The sequence below is a fragment of the Agrilus planipennis genome, unplaced genomic scaffold (genome assembly GCF_000699045.2).
Source record: "Agrilus planipennis isolate EAB-ADULT unplaced genomic scaffold, Apla_2.0 scaffold169, whole genome shotgun sequence".
Taxonomy (NCBI): domain Eukaryota; kingdom Metazoa; phylum Arthropoda; class Insecta; order Coleoptera; family Buprestidae; genus Agrilus; species Agrilus planipennis.
The window spans coordinates 187,479-209,553 of record NW_020438936.1 but is presented as its reverse complement, the minus strand read 5'-3'; the positions used below and the strand labels follow the sequence as shown (position 1 = coordinate 209,553).

At 35.9% G+C, this 22,075-nt stretch overlaps 1 protein-coding gene across 2 annotated transcripts in view; it reads right to left on the bottom strand.

Annotated features, from left to right (window-relative positions):
• The window catches only part of LOC108739418 (zinc finger homeobox protein 3), a 339,092-nt gene extending 317,474 nt beyond the window's left edge, over window positions 1–21,618 (bottom strand). For both annotated transcript variants that reach the window (XM_018473313.2, XM_018473315.2), the window contains exon 1: window positions 21,213–21,618. The gene's annotated coding sequence lies outside the window, so the exon portion shown is untranslated. The remainder of the gene's footprint in view (window positions 1–21,212) is intronic.
• Between the last annotated feature and the right edge of the window lie 457 nt (window positions 21,619–22,075).

The window sequence follows — 22,075 nt, the reverse complement described above, 5'->3', positions numbered from 1 at the left end:
GTTACATAAAAAAAAAATTGGCGCGGCAAAGTATACAAAATTAGCATTTTTTAATAACGGGGAACAACAAATTAAACCGGTTGTGCCAATTGACATTACATCTGCACAGAATGACACAGTTCGTTCATATTATCATACTTTTTGTGATATATAAAGTGTAATAAAATAAATAAAAATAAATCAAAAATATTGGTGTTTAAAGGAGGTAAATGTAGAGTTAGGAAAAATACGACAAGTGGAAACAAAAAATTAGATGGTGGATACATTCATTGGGATATAGGAAGTTAGATAACTCAGGATGGAGTAGGCACATAAAACAAGGAATAGGGCAGGGTCGATGAGCTTTTAACAAATAAGTAGAAATCACTTCTGTGGTCGTGAACGGTCAATTTTAAAATTCGAAAAAGATCATTAAAGGGTACTGTTCTGTATGGGTGTGAAACGTTGACGGTGTACGTAGGGGAAAAGAAAAACTGAGACAGGTATTGAGCTATTAGAAATAGTAGGAACAGAGGGAGAGCTATGAAAACCAATATGGAAAAGGAGAGGTAGGATGGTAGGACACCTTTTTAGACTTAACGGGTTTGTTACAGACATATTAAAAGTAGAAACGGGGGTATAGAGGGATAGAAGAAGTCCTACATTGACGGAGTGTGTCTTAAGTTTCAAGACTGACGACCTTCTAATAATGATTATGTGTATGGGATTCTACTTTGCCTTTTCATCATTAGGATTAAAATTAACTCTTCATTCAGACAAAATGGTAAAAACAACCAGAGATAAAAATATTCAGTCTCTCAGAGTCTTTGAAAACGAGACTCGAGTCTCCGTCTCTCAGCAAGTCTCTCTGGTGTCGCTGAGAGAGACTGTCGAGAGAGACTCAAAAAAACTGTTTAGCGTCTCCGAATAAGAGACTCGAGTCGCTCATAGAGAGATCCTCATTTCGTATACAGTCTTTGAACGGGAGACTAGAATCTCCGAACGAGATACTCGAATTTCTGAACGAGAGACTCGAATCTCTCAATAAGTGGTGTCTCGATAGACATGGTTAAAATTTTCCAAGTTCAACATATTTCACAGATCCCAGTATTTCTACGAAAGACTTGAGTCTCTCAATTTTTCAGTTTTATTCATTCAATCTCTGTGAGAGACTCGAATCTCTGAATTAACAATTTTATCGTTCGAGTCTCTCATACAGAGACTGTGAGAGATCCATGAAAACACCTAGGCAATAACTGAGAGACTGTGAAAGACTGTGAGAGACGCTTTCAGAAACGCTGAAAGACTCTGAAAGATTCTGAGAGACTGGAGAGAGACTGAAAGTTTTTGTGTTTCCCTAGACATGGTAATAAATTTCAAAAAACTTTTTAAGTCTACGCTTGTCAGACTTTTCGGCACATTACTTTTATGAATCATTTTGAGATTGACGGACCCAACATTAGAATCATATTCTTCTTCGAGGTCAAGATGGACCAAAAACGGCTCTTACCAGATAACGTTCAGAACTGACCATTTGACTATAACGAATGAAAAATATTGAAGGAGCAAATGAGAAATTGTCTTAATTACGTATCAACATTTTCACAAAATTATCTAAGAAAACGTCGGGAAAACCATGTTGAGATGATGTTGGTAGTAGTTAAGTTTTATTATTTGCGGTATTTTAAGTTGGCAATATAGTTGATGTTAAGTTCCTGTCATTTATCAGTGGTAGTATTTTAATTTTTCAGTCTTGTCTATGGTTGTAAAGAGCGCACTTGTACAAGTTCTAAATAAACGTTCTAATAGGNAAGAAGTACAAGAAATAGAGGAAAACAACAGTATAGAAAGTTCAGAAATTTCAGAGAGCATAACAGATCAAAGGGACAGTGATGAAGATTTTCATCCAAGTGAGGAGGAAGAAGAACATCTAAGTGCATGTGATAATGAAAGACAATTACGCGATAGAAATGCAATATCAAGACCAAAATATTATGGTGTAGATGCAGATTTTTGTACAATCTTCGAGCCTACAAGTTATGAAGATGCTATAGAGTGTGAAGACTCTCATAAGTGGCATCAAGCAATGGACGCAGAAATGAATGCTCATAAAACTAACAACACGTGGGACTTAGTGAAAAGGCCGAACAATGTAAAATTGATAGACAATAAGTGGGTTTTTCGGGTAAAAACTGACCAAGAAGGTAATCCGTTTCGTTACAAAGCGCGTCTCGTGGCACGTGGGTTTATGCAAGAAAGAGGTGTTGACTTCGAGAACACTTTCGCGCCGGTTGTGCGATATGACTCTATTCGAATTCTACTTGCTTTGGCCGCTGAAAAGAACCTCAAGATTGCCAATTTTGATGTACAGACCGCTTTTTTGTACGGTGATTTGACAGAATGTGTATACATGCAACAGCCTATAGGATACGAAAATAAAAAGAAGCCGGACTTTGTTTGTAAGTTAAATAGAAGCTTATATGGACTGAAACAATCTCCTAGGTGTTGGAACCGCAAGTTCGTAACTTTCCTTAATCAATATAGTTTTAAACAATTAAAAACTGACCAATGTGTATTTGTTGGAAATTTTGTGGACGCTGAAATTTATTTAGCTATTTATGTGGACGATGGACTACTAATATCAAAATCAGAAAGTGCAATTACTGAACTAATTAAAAGTTTGCAACAAATGTTTAAAATAACTATGCATTCGAACGAAAATAGAATACAGTTTGTTGGTCTAGAAATTGAAAGAAATTTGCAGGAAGAGACAATAACCATCCACCAGCAGACTTACATAGTGAAACTTCTCAAGAAATTTAATATGAATGATGCTAAGCCGGTAACAACTCCTGCAGAACCTAATGCTCCTTTATCTATGCCGAATAGTGATTTACAATGTAATAAAGCATTGCCGTATCGTGAAGCTGTTGGGTCTCTAATGTTTTTAGCTACAATAAGTCGGCCAGATATTACATACGCGGTGAATCAAGTAAGTCGATTCTTTAACAGTTGGACTAATGAACATTGGCAAGCAGTAAAGCGAATTTTCCGTTATTTGAAACACACTATAAATTACAAAATAATATATTCCAAAACAGCAAAAATAGAAATCAAAGGTTATACCGATGCAGACTATGCGGGTTGTGTAAATACGAGAAAATCTACCAGTGGTTACGTGTTCATACTGGCAAATAGTCCAATTACATGGAGAAGTCAGAAGCAAAATGTAGTCGCCCAGTCTACTACCGAGGCGGAATATTTGGCATTATCTCTTGGAATTAGAGAGGCTTTATGGCTGAAGCAATTCCTTAAGGAGCTGGGGCATCAAATCTCAACAATACCAATTGGAGTTGATAATCAGTCGGCGATTAAACTAGCACAGACGCAACAACTCCACAGTAGGACCAAACATATCGACATAAAGGTACATTTCGTAAGGGATGAATGTGAGAAAGGGACCATTACCGTGAACTATATAAATTCGGCTGATCAGTTAGCGGATTTGTTTACAAAGCCCCTAACGAGACCGAAATTTAATAATTTGTTACAAAAATTAAATCTGTTAGTTTAGCTGTATTTATTATGTTTCATTGTTCAAGCATGTAGTTTAAATATTTTTGATGTACATTTGTAAAACTAAGAAGTAATGTAAAACTTAATACGTAAGTGGGAGTGTTGAGATGATGTTGGTAGTAGTTAAGTTTTATTATTTGCGGTATTTTAAGTTGGCAATATAGTTGATGTTAAGTTCCTGTCATTTATCAGTGGTAGTATTTTAATTTTTCAGTCTTGTCTATGGTTGTAAAGAGCGCACTTGTACAAGTTCTAAATAAACGTTCTAATAAACCACTTTCGTAATTAATTTCTGAAGCAACACTTGTACAATAAGACGGAGGCCGAATTGCGCTCGAATGCCTTTCCAATTAATTGCTAATCATAGACACGTACGAAAACAAAAGGGACAAGTGGTTCTTTAATTGGAAGGGAGATAAAGTAACTAACAATCAAACAAACTGAAACCGTTGGCGTTGGTCGGCGACCACCGCGTCTCGAGGCGACCTCTGCTGAGTTTCAGGAAAAATATAGATAATTAACAGCGATGTTCAATGTTTGTCATCAAATAACTCCATCTCGTTCAAGATGAGCTACGAGACAAACATACCTAATAGGTCTAATTTAATTAAGGCCCGGCTCTCAATTAACACTTCTTATTAATTTGTTTGTCGTTACTCAGTCTCGAAATTACTGGTACATTTTTCCTACAGTGTCTTCTATTACTTTAGTAGTTTCTTTTAACTCAAAATACATTTCCCGTTAGATGAAGACAAAAAATTAACAATCTCTCTACAAACGTAATTAATAAAAACTGTATCCTTAACTAATTCTTTGGCGAATACAATGTCACCCTGACGGTGAGGGATGAAACATTCTTAATTCATTTATTGTAAATAGAATAATTTGACCGAAATTTGTTGTTTTTAAAAAAGTATTTTTGAGGGTGTCAGTGAGATAAAGAGAGAGGGGGTGTGTTCAAGATAAGTACGAAGAATTTTAAATGGTTAAAAGTGAAGGTGATATGATTTGAAATATAATGGTGCAGGGTCGTAAAACTTGTTTCGTTAAATAAATCAACGGACCCTAGAGTTCTACAGTAGAAATACAGAAATAATATCTGTAAGAATTTTTAGAGAGTCATTAGAATTAAAAATGACAAAAGGAAACAAAAATGAAAATACAACAATAATATCAAATAGAGGAATCCTATAGTTTAGTAAAAGCTGGTCGCGTAACCACACATCTTCACAGCCGCAGAGGCCAGTCGTAACTGCGCGTGCGGCGTTTTGTAAAGTGACGTCACACAACAGCGTGCGCCTGAGAAAGGAATTCAAAATTGACGAAGTTACTAAAACTTGTAGACCTTTAGGTTTTATTGTGTCAAACATTCAAGCCATTGTAGTTACATACCAAATTATATTCTCTATTGTTTCGCCTAATATATTGGCGCATTCAAAGAAAACTAAACTATAGTAGAATCTGCTTATAGTGACATCGAAGGGAAATGACAAACACGTCATACTAAGCGGGCGTTATACAAAGCATAGTCTTAGAAAATAAACAACTTTCTATTTAGAGAGAAAAACTACAAATTGTATATACTTATTAACAGAAAAAGAACGTTGAATTGTAATATCAATATACATAAAAAGGGTCAGAAAAATGAGCGAAAACGTTAGTTATTNTGTAAAGTTTCTAAAACCGACACTTCAGGCGCTGGCGTCAACGTGCACATAGCGAATAGCCGGATATGATTTCTTGAGAATCAGTCGAATCAGTCATAATAAACGATATGTAATTTTAAACGGAGTCATTACATCCAAACTTTCCTATAGAGAATTTAATTTGAAAATCAAACTTAACACTGCAATTACTTCATATTAAGCGGTTGGTCAATATAGGCGGAGTCATAATAAACGAATTCCACTGTATTACGAATGTTATTTTCAATATAATTCCTTTTATTTTAATACATGCTACCCTGTATATGTCGAGACAATACATCGTACCTACATTACTCGTTCATAGATTCATTTCCATTAATTGTGCCGAGCTGGCAGAGACTCTCGAGTGGTAACAAGGAGTCCGGTGTCAGTTTTCATTCAACCCCTTTCTCGGATTGTCTCTGATTTTAATTAACATACGCGATGTGAATGTCCAGGGGTCAGCTGCAAATTTGCCGCTCAAGTACGACGAGTCGAGTCGAATCCGACGATATGAACCTTCACCCCGTGTAATAAGCATCAAAACACACGTACCGAAAAGAGGGTCGAAGTGGAAGACAAAAGTGTCCAGTTTTTGTGCCACTGTTTTGTACTTACTTATACTTGTATACGATGGGAACCAGTCAACCCGTTACCGTATTGTCCTAATCTTTTTCTCTGTCAGTTATAATTGCTTTGTTAATGCAAATGCGCATGTGTGTGTTTCTTTATCATTGTTTCATTTTTATACGAGCGACGACACTGGTCAACTGTCACTAACGGCCAAACGTATCTAAATGTTTCTTATTAGAATGATAACCATAAATATCTGTTGTACAATTTATATCCTAATTACTGTTTATTTTTATTGAAAATTGTACATCATTATTCTAAAATGTTAACGCCGAAACTTTTAGTAGATATAGGTAGTTTAGAATACTATGAATCTTCAGATGCGCAAGAGGCGTGTCTTTTTTCGTATTCATATTGGAAAGCATTAATTTGTCTCTCATTAATCACTTGATAACGATTGTAGATTTTTTACGCATCGAAACGTCGTGAGTAATAATTTGGCAATAAAGATAGTAAAAAGTCCGATTGAGAGTTATTTAAATATTGACTCGTCTGTTACTCTATTAATATTAAACCGTATGCCCTAAGGGATGTTGATAGAGCTCCACATAAAATGTAAAAATTGACGGTCAATGCTCTTAAGAGGTAGAAGTCAATGGGGCGCAGTTTTGTCACTGCGCAACCCAATGTCAAGGTTCATGTCATTCTAAATTACCTCTACTTATTCTTTTTCGGTGCTACATTTTACAAAAGGATGTGATTATAATTAGTACCATTCGAAGCGTACTGTTCCATGTATTTGTACAAAATAAAAATAATCTGTATATGTTGCCACTAAGGATTTAATTTTAACAAAATAGTCCTGTTTATTTGGAACATTACGTTCATCCTAACTTGCTTGGATTAATAAGATAAGTTCGGGAAGTTTAAGGAAGTAAGCACTTGCAGGTAATCTGAACTGGGATAAATGTTCTTCAGGACGAAGCGACGGTTCAAAAACTCATTCAAAAATTCTATAGAACAATAGACTCGAATGTTCTCTATACTTCGTCTGCCTGGGTTGGTTTATGTTATTTTTTTCGTGAATTAAATTTTTCGTGTAAAACTCAATGGGTTACAAATTGTATTTTCTAAGGATAAGACAATGATATAGCTTTAGTATTCTGCGGTATGATATAAGGTACAGGAGGCGAGAGGGGTAGGAAAAGTTTCCCCTCAATGGGGGAACAAGTAAAAAAATTATTTTGCAACCCCACCTACATAAATTGTCTTAAAAATGGCAACATGTTTTGGAACAATTCTGTTTGTTTTGACTTCTGCACCTTTTTAAATATGGAGGAGTTTGATTTACACCCTCTCTTCTCCCTTATTCTCCCGTTCCCGCTATCATGCCACAGGACATTGAAGCCAATCCAAATCAAACATTAACTTTTTATGTTGTAAGCGTTGATAGAAACGTTACTGTCCGTTTCAAGAAGTTAGAGATATGCCCCTTCCCTTTATTAGGAAGCGCCGTAGCATAATTACAAATTCAATCATATTTGTCTGCGTAGCTCACTTCTCCACCGATCATCGAGCAAGAACTAGACAAAAGTGTACAGTACCATTTGCAAACTTATTTAAACTGCCTATTTAAAATTTAAGAATATGCTTTATTTAAAAGCATATTTAGCTAAAAATAATAACAAGTGAATTAACTTAACGTTCTACACACCTATAAAACTTTTGCTTTGTTTTCTATTGTTAATTTATATACATTTTTGTTTTAAAAAATTGCTAAACATTTTCGTCTAGTACTGTACAGTTCTAGCCGATCTCCTAAGCCCGCCCATCGAGAGCTCTGCTCGTTCAAGCTTATTCCAACTATTTCTGTCTTGCTTACGCCTAGTGTGTATTCTTTCTATCTTCGCGAAGATTTCTTCAAGGTGACAATTCTAACAAATTGAAATGAACTGTACATGAATAAATTAAAGTATTTATTAGCTAAATGTAATTTGCAACCAAAAACTTCTTGTTTCATATCCCATATCACAACACGTTAAAAGTACCAACACTTTGGCTTTGTTTTATGGTCTTGGCGTATTAGATGTACACCATCGTTCTATGTGTAGCCTAATTAAAACTATTATTACAGACCACGCTTAAAATTGCGTGCTTCCTGATAAAGCAGAAGAAGAAGAAGAAACGATGGCAGCATTTCGAAATTAGTTGCAATAATTTAATAATGTGGGTAATTACGGTAATTTTTTATTGTTCTCTAAAACACGATATCTCGTCTGCGTAATGTTCAGAGGTTGCGTTGATTGCGGCACAATGCTGTCCATTCTTTCGGGTTTGCACATGGTTAATCACTCATTAAAAATCGTGGAAAGGACAGGAAGCGATGCAGTCGTGTAAAATAACTTGAGCACGCAATAAACCATTTAAACTGAATCGATAAACATAAAAAAAACAACCGAGGTGAACAAACATTTTAAAGAAATTTTAATATCACAATATTCTGTCTGCTTATTTGCCATTATGCGGAGGTAAAGAGAATGACCCCACTGCGAAATAGGTAACCTATAGGGTGACTTTAGGGTAAATATTTTGTTGAGTAGACACAGTTTGTTCGTCTCTCAAACGTCTCCAGTTTCAATCGTATAGATAAGGTCTAAAAGTTTCTGGTCTAATACCTACATTAGATTAATAGGAGACATAAAACCTCTATGTCATTAAATTACTAGACTTTTCGTTACCTATCTCCAACAAAAACTATTAAATTATTTCATTTTGGTACGAAGATGTAGCTTAATAAAGTCAGACTATCGATTAAAAATTTAAAATACATAAGATCAAGTACCGAGCTTTGATAAAATTTTTGACCGAAGAGAGGAAGACAACGGCAGTGTATGGACATTAGAAAATACGACAAATGGCGCTGTAAACGCCATCTGTAGTACAGTGCTGTAGTACAGATGGCGTTTACAGCGCCATTTGTCGTATTTTCTAAAACACGCTGTTAAGGCAGCAGGTAAAAGTTGGTCTGTGTTCTGTCGGAACTGCCTGCGACGCGCTGATGAGATCCAAAAAAATCGAAATCGCGATCCGCGTCTGGCAGTTTCGACAGAATACAGACCACTTCGAATTATTTTATTTGTATGGACATTCTTCTCCTTCATACTCCACCGTAAAAGAATGGGCGAAACAATTTTGTTTGGGAAGAGAATCAATTAATCATACACCGAACCTAGAACGACCATCCGAGGGCATAATGAGAAGAAGACAATACTAGAAGACAGAAGGCGAAAGTCTAAAGAATTAGTAGTTATAACGGCACTTTTAAAAACAGTAGTTCTCTACATGAGCATTTGGACATGAATAAGGTCAGTGCAATGTGGGTCTTAAAACTTTTCAGTGAATGAGTGAAGCATTGTATTCAGTTTTCATCCCTTTATGAAGGCCGACAGAAAGAAGTTTTGGATTCAATTGTCGCGGGTGATGAAACTATGGTTCTTTATCATTAACCTCTGTCAGAAAGGGAATCAATGGAGTGGTGTCGTTCTAGCTCACCGAAAAAAGCAAAGATTGATTAATCTCAGAAATAGATTATGGCTACAATCTTTTGGGATTCTGAAGGAATTTTACTAGAGCATTTTGAAGAACGCAACGTAATAGTAACGGACGATTACGAGACGCTATTAAAGAAAAATGTCGAGGGAAGTTGTCACAAGAAGTGTTATAGCTTTATGACAACACGTCAGTCCACCTATCCAAGGTGTTTCCAAGGCTGCCATTAAGTAATGCGGTTTCATTAAGTTATACCATCCACCATACCGTCCCCATTTGGCCCCAAGTGGTCATTATTTATTCTCAAAGCTAAAGTCCGACTTGTGAGGTAAAAATTTTACAATGCTGGTGAGATGAAGTCGACAGTTTTTGAGGGCAAAATGAGACAATTTCTTAAGGGTATAGATGTTAGTAAAGAACTGTGAAATTCGTATTGAAATAAAGGGAGACTATATTTAAAAATAATAATAGTAGTTGTTCGAAAATTATCTTTCATTTCATACAGTCCTCGTTTCTCCTATATTTTCCAATATCTCTTCATTTTTATCCTTCTATATCCACGGTATCCTCATCATTCGCTTGTAACACCACATTTCGAACGCTTCTAACCTTTTCATTTCCGCCGCGCCCACTGTCCATGTTTCGCACCCGTACAACGCCGAGCTCCAAACATACACCTTTAACAACCTTTTTCGAATTTCTAAATTAACCGTTCGCGAGCATAGAAGTGACTTCTTTTTGTTAAAGGCGACACGACCCTGCGCTATCGTCTGCTTTATATCCCTACTACTCCTTCCATCCTGACTTATCTGACTTCCTAGGTATCTAAAATCAGTCACTTCTTCTAATTTTTCGTCTCCGATCTTTATATTCGCTCTTTCCCTACTTTTTCTTCCCTTGCATATCAATATTATAATCGTTACAAATATTTAATTGATTCACTTGTTAATATATGAATATACCAAATCTGCAAATGTACTCTTTGTATTCCTTATTGACCCGCCTTTTTTGCCTCAACAAAGAATTTTTTCTTCAATCGCTTGAATTCATTACTTGATAAATTTCTTATACCAACCCTTCACCAATTTTGGGACTCTGATTTTGGTCTCTTATTGTCGTTGCTTTACTTTACATGACGTATTAACCTTTTTGTTTGATTTACGATAAATAAGGATTCATCAGGATCCATATCATCATCTGTCACGTGTTTCAAATGGAAATGTATTTTTGGAAACTGGAACGTTCCGATTGAATCCCGTAGGAACAGAAGGGGAAAACAGTGTCAGATGGGAGGATAGACCACTGAGAATCACGGGGTTACATTCCAATACGCATCTAACAACAAATAGACGTAGATGTATTTATTAAGTGAGTAAACATATTGACTAAGTCCCGGTCGTGAAAAGTTGTGATTGAGTTAACGCTTTCACGTACCAATAATAAAAGTGTTCATTACGACCAGCTCGATGGTCACAACGGAATCGTTCATCAAATTGTGGATTATTAGGATTCCTTCATCATTTATTTGGATTCATTTGGGTAAAACCTCAAGACGTGTAACACTTCCCGTTTTAAGAGGAAACAATAAATTCATAGCTAATCATGATCATAATGAATGCGACAAATCAAAAGTCAGTCAAATGAGAGTGTTATTTTTGCGTCCAGTATGCAAGGGAAGAAAAAGTAGGGAAAGAGCGAATATAAAGATAGAAGACAAAAGATTAGAAGAAGTGGCTAATTTTAGGTATCTAGGAAGTCAGATAAAAAAAAGAACTGTTACAGGCGAATGATGACAATATAGTGCATAGAGGTTAGAAATGAAGAGGTATTAAAAAAAAATAGCAGAATCGAGGAGTCTTGGAAAGTCAATAAGAAATAGGCGAGATAGGTTGGTAGGATATCTTCGCAGAAACAGGAGTTAGGAGTAGAGGTAGACCTACATTAGATTACTGTTCGCAGATAGTTAAGAATGTGGGTTGTTCTAGTTATAGGGAAATGCGAAGATTAGCTCAGGATAGGAAAGAGTGGAGGTGCGTGTCCAACTGGTCTTAGGATTGACGACACTATGATGATGATAGTGACCATGAGCAACATTCTCTATTAATTGTAATGTAAGATCGTCGTCATACATTTTGAGATACCAGTTAGCAGTAAATAGCAGTAGAAGGCGATATATTGCTCATGGTTTAATATTCATGAAGATGTAGATGCTATTTACAAAAGGCACATATTTTACTAAATCGTAGCTGACTTCGGTATTTTCACCCTTGGGCTGTTCGCACTGGTTGCGTTTTGTTCCAGTGCCTACTAACGTATAATAATCGAGTATGCGTTATACTTACGTCCATTAGCGAAGTATACACAATGTACAAGCTCAGGGGAACGCATTAAACGGCACAGGGAACTCGGTAATTGTTGTAAGTGTGCGCCTTTTGAGGTTCGTTCACCGGGAACAATCTAAACAGTATCTTAATTATTAACATGATACTTGGCGTAACATGAGAACAATAAATTTACTTACCGCACTGTGAAATTAATGTTAAAAAAATTACGTCTGGGAAATGAAATAATTACATTCATTATTGCGTTATAGAGCAAACACAAGTTACGGAACGACGATTACGAGCCGACAAAAACGTAGGAAAGGGACAATTTGTGGATTACTTACTGACGTAACGTGAAACTTTTGAAGATTTTTCAAGAAGACTTCAATTAAACAAACCAGAACTATATGGCAGTACCCACCTACCCGATAGACACGACCAGTACCTGAGAATAATGACCCAATTTAAAACTACTCACGAGCAAAACACTTATAAAATAAAGTTTCGATAGTAAACTATTCAAATCTTCGTATTAATGCCCTGTAATTAAGGTAGATCTATTCAATTTGCTATTTGTGGACTTCGAAATCGAAGAGAATGATGAAGAATGCAGAAATAGCAAAAGGAAAAAATACTTACACGGTTTGTATTTGAATAACTCAGTATGTAAAAAGACATTTCTTTTCTTATTATGACAGTAGTCTATGTTCCCGAAAATGTATGAAATTTATGAATAGTATGCCAGCGCGCATCCAAGACATTGGAAGGGGCAGATCGCTAGAGAAAGTAAATGAAGTATAGATCTATAGATCTTGATTAGATTATTGATAGAGGTATAGGTTACGCTGGTTTTTGGTGAAATACGAGGAGTACCTAAAGATAAGAAGAAGTGGAGGTATGTGTCCAACAAGTCTTTGAACTCAACAGGATGTTCTAGATTTTTTAAAATTGTCAATCATGCCGATCTTTCTGAGAAAACTAATAGATTTTCAAGCGAAACTGATAAAAAATGGTCGGTTCTTTTGCCCCATCCTAATATACAGGTTGGACCCGTTCAATGTACCTATAGATATAATGAATGAGCAACTTGTCTGATTGACATGAGAAATCGTTTTCTTTTGGCAACGGAACGTAAACGGCGGCGGAGTGCCGCTCATCAGCAGCAATATTAACCAGCTAATACCCAGATAAATAATACAATTTGGCATGTATCGAACAAATAAAAAATTTGTGTTCTAATTCTTTTTTTTTTTTTCGTGCACGTACACAGACACATTCACCTCTGAATGCTACAAGTGAGACGGACCTTGGTTGCCGATTACGTCACGCGTATAATTAAAGTGTTGTACGGAAAAATCAAATATAGAAGCGGTAACTAAAATTAAAATAATCCAAGCATAAAGCATCTCGACTAAGTGTAGGGGTATGTGATTAAAAATAGACTCGTGTATATGTAGGTACATGTGTTAGGTTGTATTTGAACCGATTGACAGTGCGGAATTATATGTGATGATGACAGACGTAATGCGAATTATTATTATGCATGTATATAGGTACATTGTATATGTACACATATCAAATTTAAATCTGTATATTTTTTTTATACATATACGAATACTTCGAGAATAACATCTTGGATAAGGTTTCTTATTGAAATAAAGTTCATCATCTAGTTTTTAATTTCCAAAAGATATTAAAAAGGAGGGAAAAATTATTTGACCAACAGAAGCAGTGCTCCCCTAAACAAGGCTTTCTAACGAGGTCGGCAAACGTTTGAATGATTTGTAACTCGAACGTCATCTTCCTATCAAAATCGATACCCCGTAAAGGAATCAATTTGTATATTAATCAGCAAATCGATAATGAATCCGATAATCAACGTTTCGATTTTGAACTATTAAAATAAGTAGTTCTTTTAGTAGTCCAGCGAAAAACATAGACTTAAAATTGAAATTTTGAGTATCGTAATTCAAAACCAGAGAGAAGTTGTATTTGAGAATTATACATCTTCCTGCATAGTATAAAACTTCTCAACCACCAAGAATGGGTTGAAAATAAATTAAGAGGTCCTTTTCCAAGATTTTCTAAAAACTTCAATAGATATTAGCAAAAATCCTAATGTAGAAGTCTATGGTATTAAAGGCCCTTAATTGATTGATTGATTAATACCATGAAGTGGAAATAAGTTATTACTGTTATTCTGATTATGATAATAAATTATAATCATTAGGTTTTGTTAATAAAAACTAAATTTTGATAGACTGAAATTCAATTTTTATATAACTGTCCAATTTTATTATTAATAAAAAAAGGGCGACAGGATGTTAGGACACTATACATATTAGAAGCAGAAATGAGAGTACCTACAGGAAGACATGGGAATATTAGACTACTATTTGCAAGTAATTAGGGATGCAGGATGTTCCAATTTTGTAAAAATGCGGAGATTAGCTCAGGACAGTAGAGGCATTTTAGCATTTAGCACTAAAGTGAAATACACCATTAGAATAGTAGCAGTCGTATTTATAATTAAATTCATATAGGCACAATGATATATCATCCAATGTATACGTATTCGGAATATGTTAAGGTATTTTTAAGAGATTTTATAAACTACTTATCTTCCCTTGTTAATCCTACCCTCTCGTCTTTTCTTCCTAACATAGTAATGTAATACTTCAATGACTTTAATTCCACTTTCGAACTAAAAAAAAAAATGTTAAATGTGCAAAAGATACCTAAATTTATGAATTTTTAAAGTGGAAGTGGCGCGCCCACAGCTAACAAAAATTCGACAGTATGAAGTTGGCAACATGTGGCTGCAAATTATCAATTATGTTTAAACGCGAAATCAGAATGAGTGACTTCGGTCTCGGCGGTCGCTGGAGCTAGCTGATTAGACCGAATTTGCACCCCGGCTAATAGGGGCAGCGTTGCATGGTAATAAGCGTTATTAAAAAAAATACACAATTATTGTGATGTTCATATTCAAGTCATCATCATCATCATAAGATCGCCAGTACTAAGCCTGGACACGCACCTCCACTCCTTCCTATCCTGAGCTAATCTTCACATTTCCCTAAAACTAGAACATCCCACATCCTTACCCATTTGTTGTGAACAGTAATCTAATCTAGGTCTACCTCTACTTCTCTGAAGTCCTGTTTCTGCCTCTAGTATGTCTCTGACCAGACCTTCATGCCTGAGAAGGTGTCCTACTAATCTATCTCGACTATTTTTTATTGACTTGCATAGAGTCCTCTGTTCTCTTATTCTTTCTAATATCTCTTCATTTCTAACCTTCTCTATCCACGGTATTCTCATCATTTTCCGCCGCGCCCACCGTCCGTGTTTCGCACCCGTACAGCACCGCGCTCCAAACTAACACCTTTAACAACCTTTTCCAAATTTCTAAATTAAGCGTTCTCGAGCAAAAAAGTGACTTCGTTTTATTGAAGGCGACTCGACCCTGCGCTATCCTCTGCTTTATATCCCTACTACTCCTTCCATCCTGACTTATCTAACTTCCCAGAAATCGAAAATCAGCCACTTCCTCTAATCTTTCGTCTCCTATACATTCACTCTTTTCCTACTTTTTCTTCCCTTGTATACCAGTATTTTTGTTTTACTCTTATTCATTTTCATACAGTACTGTTTTGTCAGTACAGCATCCATTTTATTTAAAGCTATTTCTAACTCCTTCTTGCTAGATGCTAATACTCCTATATTCAATATTAAATAAAATTGCAAATAAAACGTGTGTACATAAGTACACACACATTATCTTTTTTAATTAAAGGTACAGTTCTAGCGTTTGCTACTTTCCACGCACTTCAAAATCCGTCTAGTGCAAAAATCAGATCATTGAAGAACTGCTACACATAAAATCCGCCAGCTATCGTATCCGCCGAGAGCGAATGAATCTCGAATTGGCTACAATTATAACGAATGTTTTTAGTTCTTAAAATAAATTTTTCAAGTCTAATTGGCATCGACTTTTTAATTCTGGTCGCGCGTTATTTTTATAACTTTATTGCGTGCTGATTTTTCGAATTAATTTCGCCGTTCGCAACCACAAAAACAATATATGCCGCGGTGTGTACATAATACTATATTTTTATACCGACGATTCCCCTTGATGCTATTTTTCTCGAAAAGTTGGCAATTAAACATGAAAATAAATTACGACTGTTTGCGTAAGACCCCGAATATATTTGAAATTAATGTAAGACATTTATAATAAATATTATTCTAACACGTAGTGGTTCTTAATTATAATTCTATAACGATAACCAATTTAACCGTTCAAAAATTTCTGCTCCTATTGGGATCCGTCAAATGGGCATACACCATCTGGTGGCAAAATTTATAACTCGAATGAGGGAAAAATTTACATAGAAACTGTGCACGCAAATTGTAAAATTGTTTATTAAAATAATAAAACACGTTAAAAAAGTAAAAATTTTTTTGATGATGGAGTCGACGAAGTTTTCTTCTAAAGTTAAATCAAATAAAAAGTTAATATGTTCAGTGAAAAGCTGCAATAGCACTTCAGACATAGATCTTCACTCTTCACCTACATTAACTACTTTCCAATAAAAACTAACCGTTTTATATATGTAAAAAATATATTCGGAAAATTAGAGAAAAAAGTAAACTAATAGAAGCTTGGATGAAAGCAGTAGGTATCAAAGAAGTGAATTCCGGAATAAAAATTTGTTCACGTCATTTTAATGCACATGATTATATTTCAGCAAGTATTTACCATCAGCCATAACCTTAATATTTAAAACTAGAATCATACTAAAATTATAAAGTGAGAAATTATTTATTCCTGTGTAATTGATTTAACACAATTCTAATGATACGATATAAGTATTTTGAGGTTAAGAACCTACCTGCTGCAATACAACAAAGTTGCAATAATGTGTTTGCAACGTTCTCTTAAATCGGCTTTGCACGTGCAAGTCATTGATATGATATTGCTTAAATCACCCAGAATCACCTCACCAATTATATAACGTGAATCACTTTTTAAATCCGAAGTTTGTAAAAAGTAGGCAGTAAACTTGACGGAATTTGAAGGCTAGCTTCCGGATTTGTTATTTCCGAATTTTATAATGTGATTGGCATTAAAAACACGCTCACCTTCAACGAAATTTCCTTTCCGAGGCTTTGTGTCAGCCCAATCACATATTGTGTCAATACTTATCATTTTATCGTAATTTAAAAACTTGGAAATTGCACGGTACACTATAGGAACTACGATAAATTTTCCCTAATCGGCGCCATGTTTTTAGGCTCCTCCCATTTGACGGATCCCAATACCTATACATTTATCTTCTTATATTACTATACTCTAGTCAATTTTCTTATCCAAATGTAATGTATCTATTTTAGCAAATGTGCTTGAAGTGCTTTATGCAACGTACAAAGTTGGTTGAGGCGTATGTTTATTCTACTTGACTACAAAACGGTGCAATTCTTGAAAGCAGCTTACAGTTTATTTTCTGTTGCAAGTGCGTTCAAGGGATTGTTACTAGTGTCCGACCGAAACAGGACTTTCTACCAAAACCGAAACAGAAATCGAAGAACTGCCAAGATATGAAGAACATTAAAATAAAATTAATAAACGGCGAACGTCACATTCCCTTAGATTCCCTCTACCCCCTTGTTATATCACGTGATGCTAAGCAATACCCTTCCCTCTGCTCATTTGCGAACGTTTTTTATAAATGACCCCTTACATGTTTAAAATTGGAGAAAAGTTCTCAATATTGATGAACTTTGACGCCTCCTTGTGGAAAAACTAGCCATGGGTTCGAAGAACATTCCATCGAAATATTATTCAGGAACACCCTTTCTATTAATTTCTGCAATAATCTCAGGTGGTAGAAGGCCAAATTTGTACTAATGACTTTTCTTCTTTTTATTTCAACACTTTTGATGTTTTTGAGCTATTTCTAATCATCCATAGTAAGACGGAATTTCGGTTTTCATTATAATGAAATACCTATTGAGAAGCAAATTTTTTTATGTATACGAGGGTGGATTGATAAGTTTCCGGCCTGACCAAGAAAAACAAGGTTTTTAAAAATTTTTTTTTTTTATTTCTCAACATAATCTCCTCCGTTTTACTTTAACTTCCTTTAAACACGATCAAACTAATTAATGCCATCTCTATAGACTGATTCGTCAAGCTCCTCAAAATAACCATTTACAGCTTCGATTACTTCTTCATTGTCCGCAAATCTCTTACCGCCAAGCCATTTTTTGAGATTAGGGAACAGAAAATAGTCACTCGGGGCTAGGTCTGGAGAGTAAGGAGGGTGCGGCATCAATTCAAACTTTAGATCGTTGATTTTAGCCGTCGCAACGATTGACGTGTGCGCTGGTGCGTTATCGTGATGAAACAAGATTTTTTTCTTCGCCAGATGAGGTCGTTTAATTTTCACCTCGTGGCTCAAACGTTGCAATAAGTCTGCGTAGTATTGACCAGTGATAGTATTACCCTTTGCAAGGTAATCAATGTATATAATACCTCTTGCATCCCAAAAAACAGTAGCCATAACCTTGTTCGCCGAAAAAATTGTTTTTGCCTTCTTTGGAGTTGGTTCCCCTGGTCCAATCCACTGTTTAGACTGTTCTTTGGTTTCAGGAGTGTAGTGGTGGACCCACGTTTCGTCAACGGTTACGAATCGACGCAAAAATTCGCTTGGATTACGCTTATACAATGACAAATTTGCGGTAGAAATGTTTTTTCGAATCAATTTTTGGTCGACTGTTAGCAAACGCGGCACCCATCTTGCACAGAGCTTTTCCATATGCAAATGTTGGTGCAAAATATGTTGCACACGTTCATATGACATCTTACAGGTCTCAGCTATCTCACGCACTTTCAATCTGCGGTCTCCCAGCACTATTTGATGAATTTTTTCGATCATATCTGGAGTTGTGACCTCAACGGGGCGTCCTGAGCGAGGCCCATCAGAGGTGCTCACACGACCCTTTTTAAACTCGGAAACCCACTGCTTAACGGTTGAATATGACGGGGAGGATGTCCCCAGTGTTGAGTCCATCTCTTTTTTAATTTCCTTCGGCGTTAACCCCTTCAAATAAAAGTATTTGATGACAGCACGATTTTCCTGCTTTTCCATTTTTACGAAAACCACAGAGGCGTCTTGTTCAGCGTGCTGTCAAACCTACACTAGCAAGGAGATCGGGCTGAAACTATAGCTACAAGCTATCCAAGGATGGTACTATAGAATGTCACCTCAAGGTAGGCCTAGTGGCGTCATCTCTTGGTTAGGCCGGAAACTTATCAATCCACCCTCGTATGTACAAGTAAAACTAATTTTTTTTTCAGCGGTCTTATTGTTAGACATGAAACTCTTATCAGTTTACTTTATTATCGAGATGGGGTTCTGCCAAAGGAAGGTGAGTCAGAAAGAGTTCAATAGAAAAAAAAAATGGGAACCGCTGGCTTAGGATGTGGGGGACGGTACAATTGCGGGTCCCTTCACCCTGATCAAGGTTTTTGTGTTCTTCTTGTATCACTTAGATCCTAGCAGGCTTAAGAGGGCCTTCCACCTTACCCTCCGGCTTTGTACTAGTCGCTAGCGAAACCGAAACACGTAAAAATAATAAAATATCTATTTAGAAATATCATTGGATACTCAACAAACGAGTAGGCACCTAATATAATTTCCATTCTAGGAATTTTTTGGATGATTTGGGTAACTTATCAATAACATTTAAATTTTTAGTCATAATTGGAATAATGAATTTTGATTAGAAAAGACGGAAACAAAATAAAGTATATAGATAGCTATTTGTAATATACTGTAAAAGGCGATTGACTCTTTTTTGAATTTTCTTCTAAGATTCTCTAACAAAAATTACTTAAGTAAGAAGCATACGTATTAATTTCAAAAAAAATACTAACATTTTTCTGAGTTAAACTCGCTTACGCTTCGAATTGGTACCTACCAAATGTTTCTCATGCGAATGTCTTTGACTTTGACCTAATTTTTTAACACGATTCTGTTTTACCTACTAAAAATAAAAAGGAATGAAATTAGCTTGCTAATGAACATTTCCAATTAAAAAAAATTGAGAAGTCCTAGATAGTCAATACACGGTGGATTATAGAATTTAGTTTTAAATGAGTTTTGGGGCTTTTATATGTACATAAGAGGGGCGTAAATCAAAGAAAGGATGAAGAGCTGGATTATACTTGATCTCATTAGCACACTATAGACAGTCTCTATAAATCATCAACCTACTCAAATTAGATCTTTCTAAATAAAATAAACTTTCATCTGTAAACCATCAAAATCATGAAGTCGTCAGTCATAAGACTGGTTGGACACGCACCTCCACTTTTTCCTATCCTCAGCTAATCTTCGCATTTCCTTAAAACTAGAACAACCAATATCCTTAACTATTTGCGAACAGAAATCTAACCTAGGTCTACCTCTACCCCTCTTAACTCCCGTTTCTGTCTCTAATATGTCTCTGACTAGACCTTCATGCCTGAGAAGGTCTCCTACCAACCTATCTCGCCTACTTCTCATTGACTTCCATAGAATCCTCTATTCTCCTATTCTTTAACACCTGTAACACCACATTTGGAACGCTTCTAACCTTTTCTTTTCTGCCGCACCCACTGTCCATGTTTCGCACCCGTACAGCGCCGTGCTCCAAACATTCACCTTTAAACCATTTCTATGTTATCATTACACCCTTAAGAATTAGATGTCACTTTTGTCTACGTGATCTATACATGCATGTTATAATATCAGTTTAGGACAGTAGTTTGCCATCTATTGGTGGCTGCTGGTAACTTTATAATTGTTTCGAAGACGTCAATTCTACATACATTACACTGTTGTTAAACCCATCCACGCCCCAATACCTCATACAATCTCAGATCACGATGTCAGACAATATAAGTACTTCATCCGTGTTGTCTTTTCCAACCTAAACCTAACCTACCTAACCTAACCCCATTTTTAACAGTTTTTCGTAATATAATACTGAATATCGCAGTGAAAACTGGTTGTCTGAGTTACCCTTAAAAACTTTAAAAGTTGGTTATTATTCTCGCGGTCTTTTTTCAGAAGAAAATGAATAGAAATGAGTTAGAGAAAAACTAGGGTTAAAAAAATGAGAAGTTCGAGTTAAAGAGTTTAGAATAACTGTAAAACAACGTGTACGCCAAGGGAACAAAAATTATTCGAATTAGAAAAGATTTCGAGTTGCAGATGTTCGATTTACAGAAATTCGAAGATTAAAATCAGTGGCGTATATACGAAAAACTGTGTAAGTGCTTGATGTTAGACCTTTTGTGGTAACTTCTTTTGCTTGAAGTGGCAAATATTGGCATTTACATACATAAGCATGTTCATAGCCTAAAAATGTTGCAAACGTATACAGGTTTGAATAATATTTTTTGATTGCTTTCGTAATTATTTTACCGTCATGTTTTACTAGGGTGATGAAGAATTATTTGTAAAAGACTTACCAAACGACTTGTTTACTATGCAATCCTACCAGTCATTTACCAAAACGACAACCCAAAATACAATTGTACAAAAGTGCACAGAATGTAAACAACATACACAAAACAAAACAAACAAACACACGCAAAATTATAATAACCAAATCCTAGTTCAAAAATGGATAAAAAAGAACACTACTGCTTCAATTATACACAATTGATCGCACCAGAAACCCCAATAGCGAGAAAAAAACGCGAGAGTTTGTTTTGATTACAAACAAAAACTTTCACTTTCCTGCACTCTGGTTTATGGATTCGAAAAACGGCGTCGAAAATCGGCGCTAAGTACGCGAACTGCCGTCGTACATACATACGCGAAAATCGTCAAAACAAATATAGAAAGTTATTCTGAATGCAGTGAGTGACTTCCCGCCCTCACTCGAATGTTTCATTTGAAGTTTGAAGCTTGGCCAAGAGCATAATATAAGAAATGTGCGCTCAACAAAACACATGTTCGCCTGGAAGAAGCGGGATTTGCGTCCATGTGCGTGTGCGTGTGTGCGAGTGCGAGTATGTGTTTGCGCGTACGGACGTCCTGCGCAAGTCGGGCGTCACGACGGACGGCCAGATCGACGACACCCGGCGTCCAAAAACCGCCGCCTTAATGAAACCTTTTTAATTAATCTAATAATATCCCACCGTAATTACAGAAACTCGTCTGCCATTTCGAAAGGAGAATGAAGAAGGATGAAAAGAACTGGAAGAAAACGTATTGCAGACGGCATATTTGGCTACGCTGTCTAACGTCTTTCGTTGGCGTTCGTTATATTAAGACTTTCATCACGGCTGACTAAGGAAAAAAAGCAATAAGTATCATCGGGAGCAAT